This window comes from Trachurus japonicus, chromosome 5 (genome assembly GCF_045865225.1).
Source record: "Trachurus japonicus isolate A0001 chromosome 5, Traja_1.0".
Taxonomy (NCBI): Eukaryota; Metazoa; Chordata; class Actinopteri; order Carangiformes; family Carangidae; genus Trachurus; species Trachurus japonicus.
Window position 1 is genome coordinate 27,257,070 of NC_140911.1, and position 13,119 is coordinate 27,270,188.

Genomic DNA, 13,119 nt, shown 5'->3' on the forward strand with positions numbered 1-13,119 from the left:
TAGCTTGTCGCTACTTCGATGTGCTATTTCGCTTTGGTTGGGTTTAGGCAATGAAGAAAGGAGTTGGTTAAGTTTAGTAAAAAGACCAGGTAGAGGCTAGACAGGCTAGAAGCATAATGAGCGTTTTATTAATATGAAGTATTTGCTTGTTTTGCAGTTAATTATGCACATGATCCGTTTGACGCCAAAAAGGAAAAAAGGATCAATGTGCAGGCTCTGTTTCCTTTCTGATTGATCCGGAGTGGGGGGGTTTCGGAATGTAGGGTTTTCCCCAACAGCCTTTTCGGAATAGCAGGGTCTTTAGAAAAAATAGGAAACCCCGCTATTACGAAGAATGGAAGTCTATTTTCGGAAAGGCGGGGTGTAACCCGAGAATTAATGCATCGGATCCAGGCTTCAACACCTGCGGATCGGACCGGGTCGGGTCTTTGAGAACTGTAGCAAGTATGTAGCAGCTCAGAAACTGCTCAGATGGGCTTTGAGAGTTAGGCCTTCATTCACAAGAACTTACAGGGACATTGTGTAACTTCTCCTGTTATCTATTCAAGAAAATCAGTTATTTAGTTCAAAAGTATGTTTTTCATTAATCAGTAATCCCCCCCATCAACAAACGTAGGTGTTCCGGTAAGCTCTGAATTTGGCGTTCATATCATTCATACACATCGAGCGGGCAAGCTCAGTGGTGGCTGCCATGTCATGTCGCCATGTTTTTACGTTCAGTGGCAGACGGTAGGAAACCACGGAAACTCACCAGAGCTGTCGGCTCAGGTCGAGGGGGCGTCTGTGAAAAGTCACCGTGGTGCTCCGGCTGAAAATGTTTTACATTGAAAATTTACATTCAGTGACTCCTCAAACCCCAAGGTAATGAATAGAACAATTTAATTTAATTAAGACACAACAGAACAACATTAACAAAACAGAAACACTCAAACACTTCATTGAAGGTCTGGCCTGTGCGGGGCTGTGCGGGGCTGTGCGGGGCTGAGCTGGACGGGACAGGTTAGGTAGAGGCTGGGAAGGGAAGGGCCTGCTTGGGCTGGACTGGGCTAGGCTTAATGGCACATTGTGCAGCTGTGGTCAGAGCACTTGATTTTCCTTGGCTTTCTGAAAAAGATTTTGAGAGCCTCCTCGTAGGGGAACTCTTGCACTGATGGGCCACTGATTGAAATCCTCATGCACACCTCAAGATGCTCCCCCTGCAGTCTGTTGCAGAGGTCTGTCTTCACCTGCAAGCAGCAGATGAAAAAGACATTACAAATTTATTTTGGCAAACAATCAATGTAAGTGCACACTGTCCTAAATAAACTAAACTTAATTTTACATAATGAGTTGTTTGTTTTTAAATTTAGTAGTAGTCAGAAAGTAAAGGATTCTTACCCTGTTCATGGTGGAGAAATCCCTCTCGCAGTTCACACTGCTGAGGGGTACAGTCAGTGCTATTGCAGCCAGCTTGCACAGGTTGGGGTACAACACTCCAAACTCCTCATTCATGTCATTCATGATGCCCAGCTGTGTCTTATCCTGAAATCATAAGGCAAGGCATAAGATTACAACATGTGGTTTCATGTTTGTGGACCCAAGCTGAAAGAACAAGCCTAATAAAAAAATAACTTGATGTGATACCTTGAGTGCACCAGAGACCACATGTTCTCTGAAGGACATCCACTCCTCCACTGCAATGCTGGCATCCACTGAGGGGAAGTGTTCTGCCAGGGTCCTGAGGTGACCATGTGCAGCCTCATGGTCAGGTGATGTTGCTGCCTGTGGGCCGAGAGCACTGAATGATCCAAAGACCTCCAGGTTAGGGAACCGCCCCTCCAACCCACAAATGAGCCCATTCAGGTAGGGGTCTATCACCTGATAAAGCAGGAAGGAATCAAAAAATTTAAACAGAAAAACATCACCAGCGCTTTTAATGTATGGCCTGCATACTCATACCTACAACAGAATCACAGCCGTGCAGTATAACATCATTTTCTCATGTGTGTGATATAGATTATTCTTACCTCTGAGCGGAACCTCCTCCAGAAGTGCTCCCTGTCCCCATCCTCTGGTTGGCCCCTTCTGCCCCTCTCCTGTTCCACAGAGATCGAGAACTGACCCAAGCCAGCTCGGTCGTCCAGGCTTTGGTTGAGCCTGGACAAATGTGACCCTGGTGCTTGCTGATCACCAGCATCTCTGATGTTGCCGATGATGGCCAGTATGACTGGAACCTGAAACATTTCAAATCATATTTTAAAATCAGAACGTGTTACAAAATTAAAGATATATTTGCTATTGAAAATAGCACAGAATTTACCTGCTTCCTGATCGCCAGGAAGTTCAAATCTTCCTTCTGAAAGATTTTGGACAGGCGTGATAGGTGTGGCAGAACATCTGCCTGCAGATGAAGTGCAGCAATGAACCGGTACGTGGCGAGAAAGGAGTAGAGGCCTTTGGCCGCAGCACATTTCCTCACTTCCACTTCCTCTGCCAGTACATTCAGTACTGCACTGATGTTCTTCTGCAGGTTCTGAATGGCTAGGTGCTGTGAGAGCCATCTGGTGTCTTTCACCTCCTTGACAATGAAATAGAGAACAGTTTAACTGATTAAGTTAACTGATACAGTGAATAATATGCAAACAGACTAGATAGGAGATCATTCACATTTCTCACCTTGACTTTCAAGTCAGTGATGCCAAGCACAGCTGCAGCAGCTGACAAAGCCGCAGAGCGGTTTGCACTATTGCGGAAGTACAAATGCAGCTGCTGCAGGTGCTCCTTGAAGGTCTTCATGTATGGGACCTTGTCAGCAGCGTCTTTGCACGCCAGTGCCAGCCGATGGCCAGATCTCAGACAGCTGCTTGGCCACTCCATTTATTCGGCCTATAAGGAGTAAAAAAAATTATTATGATGGCAGGGAGAGGTGAGCCTTAGATAGTGATAATCAATTAGCTACCTGTCATCACTGCAGCACCGTCAGTCCCAAGACCACAGATGAGGTGTGGAGGGATCTCCTTCTTTTCCACCACCTCTCTAACAGCGCCTACAATGCTGTCCGCCTTGCCATCTTGAATAGGCACCAGGGCAAGGAAGTGACAGCAGAGTTTGCCCTCTTGGTCCAGATATCTACCACACAATACATTAATAAAGAAAATAAACATTCAATATGTAGATTCCAGTAGATTTCCAACAATATTCTGCTTAAACATTTACATACCTGACATGGATGTCAAGCTGCCTAAGTACAGAGACATCTGTGCTTTCATCGAGTTCCAGTCCAACTGCTTGGGAAGTCCTAATCGCCTGCAGGATAAGCCTCTCAATGACAGCTGCAAGTATATCCAGCATGTCATCTATGATCCTGTGCGATCTATAATTGGTGTTCTGGCCAATCTGAAAAGCATGCAAACATGACAAAGCAATTCACAACAATTCAAGGAAAGGGAGACACTCAAAGGAGAGGTGTTGATTAAAATCATAGTTAAATTTACCCCTAAGATGAACCATCTACCATTCTGGACATGCAAACCAGCAAAGTAGTATGCTGTTCAAAATACTTGCCTTCAACTTCTCAAAATACTGGCAACCAAGCAGCTGGGCCAGATCAAGCAGGGCCGAATAGTTGGCATGATGGGCGATTTCATGTTTAACCAGCCAATATAGGCATTTGAAACCGCCTATTACAGCCTCATGTTCCAGGGACACCAATGGATCAAAGGCAGCAACAACAGTGTTGCCTGGAATGGATATGTTAAAATTTTTAAACATTTAAAAACTGCTTTACAAAAATAACAATAATAAATATATAATATAATATAATAATTATACATGTAAATCATAGGCTACCTTTCATTAGCTCAACATGCCGTTTCAAGGCCTCTCTGTGTGTCTCGGATGCTGCGTGTCTGTCCAGCTTGTCCTTCCTGTATGACACACATGGGGCCTCAATGAATGGCCGTGTCTGGGTACCCCTCTTTGCAGATTTTTTGTGAGTCCGGCAGATCCTACAGAACATTCCTGAAATATAAAATATAAAATATAAAATATTTATATCTATTTAAAAATTTAGCCATCAATGCAAGGCCAGCTGATTTGCTATCTTGCAAGGGTCATATAAACTGGCTTACATAACATAATAATAACAGCTGTTATCCAAGCCAGCCGTAGTAAGTAACTCACTTCTGGTAATTTTCACAAAAATAAAACACCTGTTGTCTTTTATTATAAAGAAAACCATAAGGATAGAATTTGCGCTTGTATTTTATAAACAGGAAGCGAACCTCCCCTCGCTATGGCTAACTGGAAACCGCCGTAACTATGTTTTAAATTCCGCTATAGCGCCGGTAACATCAGATCTTAAAGCTTTTACTTATGAGAAAGTAGCCGTTTAGTTCCCCGTTATGCCGCCAGTTTATCCAAATAACGCTTGTTTGCACATTTGCTCCGACGTAGTGGGAGAAGTCCAGACCAGCCGCACCTGTAGCGGAGCGGCGGAGCAGCCCAGCCCGGGTCTGCTGAGCTGATCTGCGGTCAAAACTTCACCGTCATACCGGTAGAAGCACACGAGATGATTAATTTACCTGCAGCTTTTTGGAGATTAAACACGGGCTGGATAGCTTCATTTCGGAAGATAAATGTAGGTCTGATGAAAATAAACACATGTGGCAGCTACGTTATCTTACTTGAATGAAAAGTGTAAAATCATCCGGCAGAGTGCAGAGAAACAGACAAGCGCGCACATCAATGTCAAAAGCACACACACTGACATATAGGGATAATTTTTTCATCTAGCTGCAAACTAATGTAACAGCCCTAATTGTAAGGTTATTATTAGAAACTCACCTAAATCCGTTTTGTACAGCCAAGCCTTGTACTTGGGGTCTGCACCCCAATCTGGGTCCCATCCAGATGTGCGGTGATTTTCAGTCTTCCCTCCACCTGCCGTCCCATCCTCTCTCTCCACACCTTGTTCCGCCCTCTCACCATCGTTCTCCGACTCCGAGGTTGATGTAGCAGGTGTTTTTTTAAAGAAAGATGTAATTGATCCCTGTTTGGGATCATCGGCCTTCCTCTTTGACATGTCGACTGAAATTTGTCATGCAATGGCAAGGCAAGGCAATTTTATTTGTATAGCCCGTTTTTACAAACAGTTTGTCTCAAAGGGCTTTACATGGCATCGTAACAACATCCTCTGTGCTTAGACACTCACATCGACTGAGGAAAAACTCCATGGAAAACCCTTTTAACGGGGTTAAAACAACTCAATGATGCTCTTTGGCGCGGTTGTCACTCTTCGCGCTTTTTGATTTAGCATCATATCTCTCGTACGCGATGGGTGGGTGGGGGGGGGGGGGCGGTGTTTGGCGCCTAGATTTTTCACGTCTTTTTTTTTTTTTTTTTTTTCTCCACGTTTTCAAGGGGGGCGCCAACAGAATGGTAGAGGTAACACTGCACGTGTATTGTTTTGCCACATGCTGCCGGACCACGGCCTACGTAGAGGCTTGTTTATGCCGTTACGTGCAGCGGCTGTCATCTGTCTGCTGTCAGCCCAATTTCACGTGAATGCAGCATGAAAAATACGATTGAGTTGCTTGAGATATACTAAATAAATACTATCACTAAAATAAAGAGAAAGAAACAGACCCAGGTTTCCAGTGGAATCAAGTGTCATGGCAACACCCAGCGTCATTCTCCGGAAAGTGGTGAATAGCATGTGATGTTGATGAAGTGCTGTGGCCTGACCCAGCCCAAAGGCCAGATGAAGCTCAATGACAGCATGATCAACTGTGTCCTCTGGGAAATTTTCAGAGGGCCACGGGAGCTACGGCCGGTTTTGCCATCTCTGTCAACATGGGAACTTGGGTAATGGATGAATCACTAGCGAATCGAAATTGGTCCGGATGATGAGGAAGAATAAGTAGGAAAAAATCTACACAATAACAGTAGTGCCCGGGGCAAAGCCCCATTTCATAGCTGTAGGGGCCAGTGCCCGGTGCGCTTGCCCCATGGCCCTAATAACTAGAAAATTTCCTCTGGGAAATTTTGACAGGGTCACGGGAGCTGCCATCTCTGTCAACATGGGAATCAAACCCACGACCTTAAGGTCAAGACAGAGCTAATCAAATAGACACATAATCATCATCTATAAGCACTGATATGGAGGAGTTGTAGCCTAATCACATTAGGCTACCTGTGTGTGTGTGTGGTTGTGTGTGCCCGCGCGTGTATCTATAACTTTAATCACATGAAGATACCTGTGTGTGTTGGAGAGGAGTGCGCGCATACGCGCACATGTGTATGTTACCTGTGTGTTTTGATGTGTGTGTGTCTGTAACTGTAATCACATAACGTTACCTGTATGTTGGTGTTTGTGTGTGTGTGTGTGTGTGTGTGTGTGTGTGTGTGTGTGTGTGTATGTGTGTGTGTGTGTCTGTAACAGATAGTAATAATAATAATAAGCACAGAGCTTTGAGAGAGAAGTCAATTAAGTACAACAGGGAGCAACAGGAGGAATAAAGTCTGACCTGAGAACTGTATGAAACCTGTTTGTGTAAATGAGGCACAATCTGATCTGAGAACAGCTTCAAGAGCTGGTTCTAGAGTCTGTGTGTGTGTGTGTGTGTGTGTGTGTGTGTGTGTGTGTGTGTGTGTGTGTGTGTGTGTGTGTGTGTGTGTGTGTGTGTGTGTGTGTGTGTGACTGACTTGACACATGTTATGAGCTGCATCCTGTGTCAGTCTGCTGTGTCTGTGTTTATAAACATTTTAACGAGCGCCAGGTGGATTGTTTATAAACCTTAACGAGCTCTGGCCTGAGGCTCAGAGGTTACCACGGCAACTTGAGGCGGTTGCCAATGACGACGGGCCCCCCAGACTGAGGCAGACAGAAACGTCAAGAAAAAGAGTGATTTTCTGCCTCTGCACTGGTCTCACATTTAGGCTTATTCTGACAAAACGGTAGCTCATATCAGAAAAGACCGAGAGTGTCACAAGGACTTCCTGAACAATTTTGTACAATTTGGTGTTTCTACAGTAAATATTTTGCAGAAACTGAGACAGAGACAGATGTGGCCACACTTAGAGGCTGCCAATTCAAATACTGTAAGTCTCTCGGATATTTTAAGCATGTGAGAGACAGAACAAGTTTGTCTACAAATTTGGAAAAAATCATGTGTGTAGAGTGTAAATTGTGTCCAGGAGAAAAATTCTGGAATCTTTCTGGGCTCTTTCCCACTCTAACTGATGATGTCACGCACTCTGACACGAACATTCCATGCAATACACACCCATTATAATCTCAAAATTTCTCCAAAAATGATCATGGTCATTGATCAGGGATTGATCAAAAACTATATGACCTATCAAAACGTGGAATACACAAGACTTGTGTCTACTGTTTAAAGTTTAAATTAAGTCTCTAGGTGAAAGTATGCCTGACCAGTAGACGTTTGAAAAAGTCCAATGATCGTTCTTTTTAGCTATTTTTTTTCCGCCCATCCCATTGACTTCAATGCAAAATTTTGCACAGTTTTTTGCGACTTACGCAAATTACGTTTTGATATATAATTTGTCTAGGACTAGTAGTGAATCAAAATTCATCCGGAAGATGAAAAATAATAAAAAGTATTAGGAAAAAATCCACACACAATAGTGCCCTGTGCCCTAATAAACAGTACGATTTCAAGAGGGTCCTCCATCCGACTTCATCAGCGCTCTGGCCCTAAAAATTGCAGTGCGCCTCGCCTGCAGCACATTTAAGGTTAAGGAGAAGAGCTCATTTGATCTGAGTCAGCTCTGTTAAAACCCACTCACACATTCTCTCCTCCCTCTTTTCCACTTGCACCGGTAGGAGGGACAGAGGTGGGAAATACTGTACTTGCAAAGTGCGCCTGGACACACCCCGTTTGTGCGACGCATCCCGTTTGCAATTAGAGCAATTAGTTGGTTTGGAGTTGGAGTTGGTTTTTCAACTGGGCTTAGGTGATGTTGTTCCAAGCTCCAAGTTCCGACCTCCAATGTAAATGAAATCCAACATCACATACTGTGATATATTATACTACTGTTTTGATTGAGAGACTTGGGCTGGCATGTATACAATATTATGTCTTCACCTGACGTTCTCAGTAAAGTTAAGCTACGGCCAACAAGTCAATATTAAGTTTTTCTCAATTGTTTACACACAAATACTGGTGCTTGAGACGCAATTACCACAACATGTAACTCAGGCACCAACCCCCTGAACCAATTCTGCTAAACTACAAGCACAAATCCTGCTTTACATTCAAATTGCAGTTCTAAAACACTACACAATTCTCTGCATTTGGTACAATTTTCATGAATGAAGTCTCTTGTTTTCACAAGGAACACAGTATCATACAAACTTCTGAAGTTAATTGTCCTTCTATGCATACTGACTCATTATATGGGAAAACACCTGTCACAGTTTTACAATTAGCAATCAGCATAAAAGGGCAACAGGCGAGCTCTTCTGTTTCGGAGCAATGGATGCCAACTCTGGAAACAGAGGCAGAGCCAGTGGAGTGAGAGTAAGAGGAGGAGGACGGGGAGGACAAGGACGAGGACGAGGACGAGGAAGGCCAAGGACTGTAATCTCTGATGAAATCCGAGCCACTTTGGCTGACCATGAGGTCAACCATGGTCTAACAATGAGGGAGGCTGGGCAAGGAGTAGGGGAGAGCGGGGTAAGTAGTGCCAATTTTTACTTAAACTGCCTTTAAAGCAAGGGGATTATAATAATGCCCCCAACTAATATATGTACATATAGTTTAGGATGTTGTGCATCCCTGGGAACAATCACTTTGAATCTTAAATCAACCGTTTCAGAAATATAGCTTTAGAAAAAAAAAAACTTGCCCCCGGTGCGGGGTAAGTTGTGCCATTAGAGAGAATACACTGGGGTAAATTGTGCCATTGATAATTGAAGTAAAATCATTTTAATCTCACAAATGTTAATGCTATATAAAAGCAAGACATTCAATACAAAATTAAAGCCTGAAGCGGCGATGATCGGGCCCTCGCTTGTCCCCATGCAGTTGCGGAGGCCTGAGCCACGCTGGGGGCTGTGGCGCAAAGAAACGCAATGTTTTGTTCATCCACCAGGCTACGAGCACAACCAGACTGGGCAGGTGTGTTCAGGGGCGGTCCCTCCCTCAGCAAATCCGTGCCCACTGCCATGTTTCTCCTATACACAGACAGCACTGCCACTGGCACAACTTAACCCAGGCCCTTTGGCACAAATTACCCCAAGCCCAGCATTTTGAGAAAAAAGGATTCCCCAGCTGTTTTGAGCTGGCATAATGCTAACTGTATAGACTCATGGTGTAGGTCAGGGGTACTCAAATACATTTGTCGAAGGGCCAGAATTTTTCTTAACAGACACCTTGGGGGCCGCACATTCAAATAGGCCTAGATTGAAATTAAATTCACCTTTTTCGTCTAATAATTTAAATATTTTTATTTTACTTGTAAGCACATAATTTTTATTTATACACTTCATGGTGTTTTGTATGATATAAAATGAAAAATCTTGACATTATCATATCATCATTTACATATCATGCTGGGGCTTTACACTGCTGACTTGTATCCTCAGACATGCCCTGTGATTTTCAACTTAAATATGACCTGACCATCACAGGACATGTCTGACTCTGTTCTGAGGATACAAGTCATTGGTCCTGAAATGTGTGTTTTTCTTCTATAATACACATTCTACATCTCGGAGGCGACGTCTTTCCACACACGGGCTTCCTTCACCTTTCAAACGAGGCAGAGCTCAGTGGGAAACAGTAGGAGAGACACAGGCCGATGGAACCGGGACACAACAGCGGGGGAGAAGCAGGTCGTGCAGGTGTGCGCCGCAGACGTGCACGGAAAAACAATTGCGTCTCATCAAATGCGCGCGGCTACGGCTTTTGAGTTGTGCGCGTGCATGACGCGCGGTATGGCAAGCCGTTTGAGCATTTATTCCATATCCTTGATATCAGGCTTCAGTGTCATTCACTAGTTTGACTACTATCAGCACTAGTTGGATACCTGGCCACACTAGTTAGACATTTTGTCCAACTAGTTGAACAAAGAGTCTTACTAGTCACTCTTTTTCAGCAACTAGTGACACTTTTGTCAAGCTAGTAACAACATAAGCCTTACTAGTGAAGCCAGAAGCCACACTAGTGGCACCAAAATACAAACTATACAGCATTTTGACAGACTTGTGGCCCTCTGGGCTCAACTAGCAATGCTCAAAGTCTTACTAGTGAACTAGTGAGCTGCAAAAGTGCTGACTAGCTAACTAGTAGCGACAATTCACCTCACTAGTTTGCTAGTAAGCTCAAGTTATTTACACAAGTTACACTTGTAAGAGCCAAAATCATCACTAGTGTGACTAGATAGCGATTTGCCCCTTACTAGTTAAACTAGGAAAAGTCTCCTTGACCATACTAGTTAACTAGTGGGGCTTAAAATGTTTACTAGTTGAACTAGAGGAAGCTGAAATGCTCACTAGTTCAACTAGTAACACCTTATTGAGCTCACTAGTTAACTAGTGGGGCTTAAATGTTTACTAGTTGAAATAGTGATGCTGACATGCGCACTAGTCACACTATCTTTTTGACCTCACTAGTTAACTAGCAAAGCTAGACTCATTCCTAGTTGAACTAGTGGAAGCAAAAATGTCAACTAGTCACACTAGTAAGACCAAATGCAAATGAGGAGGCGGGTATAAAGTTAAATTGAGGCTTCCTATTTGTACTCCAGTTCAAAATAAAAGATACCTGCGAATCAGGACTCAGAATTTTGTTATTACTCCACCCACTACTTTTAACTATTCAACATGTTGACCTGAGGAATGCAACTAGTTAACTAGTGGCATCATGCTTCATCTTACATGTTAACTTGTCAAGGCAAAACTGTGACTAGTCAAATAGCTGAGGTCTCGTTAGAGCCAACTAGTGATGCTAAAAATGCTTACTAGGTGACTAGTAGAATCCAAAATGTTTTCTAGTTACACAAGTAGAAGACAATTTGGCCTTACTAGTTAACTAGTGAAGTTCAAAACCTGCCACTAGTCAACTAGTAAGACCCAAATTGGCCACTAGTAACACTAGTTGTTGTCTTTTTGACGTTACTAGTCAACTAGTTACACATGTTCTCTTACTAGTTAACAAGTTAGATCCAAAAAGATTCACTAGTTGACTAGTGACACTCTTTCCGTGGCTCACTAGTTAACTAGGCGATGCTATTTGTTGTCTCTAGTCAGATTCTGCACTGAGCATGTAAAGACTTTGACCAAACCTGTTGTAAGTTTGTCTTACATGTAAAACTATTCTTTGAACTAGTAAGGACTTGCTCAGCACTATTGGGCAACTGTGCACAGCAAGTGAGACATTTCTTTTGCATGTAGGACTTTTTGTTGCACTAGTTGACATCTTCACCAAACAAGTAGATATCCTCATCTTACTAGTACAACAAAGCTGCTTAGTAGTTAACATTAGCACGTCACTAGTTAACTAGTGAATGCTGCTACTGACATACATGTTAAACAAGTGGTATTTTATCACAGTACTAGTTGTACTAGTAGGATGAACTTGATGACTAGTAAGCAGCTTTGTTGTACTAGTAAGATGAGGATATCTACTTGTTTGGTGAAGATGTCAACTAGTGCAACAAAAAGTCCTACATGCAAAAGAAATGTCTCACTTGCTGTGCACAGTTGCCCAATAGTGCTGAGCAAGTCCTTACTAGTTCAAAGAATAGCTTTACATGTAAGACAAACTTACAACAGGTTTGGTCAAAGTCTTTACATGCTCAGTGCAGAATCTGACTAGTGACAACAAATAGCATTGCCTAGTTAACTAGTGAGCCACGGAAAGAGTGTCACTAGTCAACTAGTGAATCTTTTTGGACCTAACTTGTTAACTAGTAAGAGAACATGTGTAACTAGTTGACTAGTAACGTCAAAAAGACAACAACTAGTGTTACTAGTGGCCAATTTGGGTCTTACTAGTCGACTAGTGGCAGGTTTTGAAACTCACTAGTTGACAAGTTAGGAAAAAAACACATACTAGTATAACTAGTACACATTATGTCTCTTACAAGTTAACTGGAGGAACTTCTTGAACCCTACTAGTTTGCAGGTGAAGTTAAAAATGTTGTCATGACTCTTACTTGTAGTTGGTGCCCATCACTAGTTAACATGCTAGATGAGACACACAGCCAGTAGAGTTGCAAGTGCCACTTAGAAGGCAACATGTTCCACTAGTAAACAGCATGCAAATGAATGGGCGGGATAAAGATTTTTATTGGTCAGTGTTCAGATGAGTGCTGAAAAGCCTTAAAGTGACAGCTCTGGATATTGACTTTGAGCGGCAGTGGTTGCAGGAGATGTTTTTTTTTATTATTATAAAATGCAATTGCAATGCAATTAATTTAGAGGGCATGCTGTAAATGTAGTGCACATGAAAATCAAACAGATCTCTAACAGTTTGATTTAAAATAAATAAATTACACATCAAAAAAGAAAAACATTAATATGCAGCTGATATCATTTAACATACCATGAGTATTTATTAAACTGGTACTGGTGGCCTATTAGGTTTCTTCAGTTACTGTGCACTGCATATGGTCTGTTTTCAATCATGATAAACTTCAAAGTCATAGCGATAGTGGAGATTAAAAAATAAATCCAAGCAGGTGTTGCACTATGAGAACATTGACAGCCGCGAGCAATCACTTCAATCCTGACAAGAAGTCACACAAAGAAACACGAGTCGAGAGAATACAGTCAGTTTTCAAAATAAATCAATTTTCAAAATACATTTTGGAGAAATTAAGCCTCGAAGTTGTCTTGTTTTGGTTTGTTTTGAACCAGAAAAGCTCTAATACTATTGTAACATCACTTTGGCCCATAAATTCAGACAATGGTAGGCAACAATTAACCTCAGGACCACCCAGACTACTTCCTCAGTCATTATTAAGCAAATTTCTGGTATCATTTTGGAGAGATTATGCCTCAAAGTTGCATTTTTACCTTTTTCTAAACAAAAAACTGTAAAATTCAATGTAAAATAACTTTGGTCCATAAGTTCATAATGGTTTATGCTAGTAGCACTAGTGACACTA

General features: G+C 42.4%; 1 protein-coding gene and 1 pseudogene across 1 annotated transcript in view; one reads left to right on the forward strand and one right to left on the reverse strand.

Annotated features, from left to right (window-relative positions):
* rims4 (regulating synaptic membrane exocytosis 4) overlaps positions 1 to 13,119 on the forward strand; it is a 119,088-nt gene that overhangs the window by 94,090 nt on the left and 11,879 nt on the right. The window lies entirely within an intron of this gene.
* LOC146987742 (zinc finger protein 862-like) lies at positions 1,053 to 3,997 on the reverse strand (annotated as a pseudogene).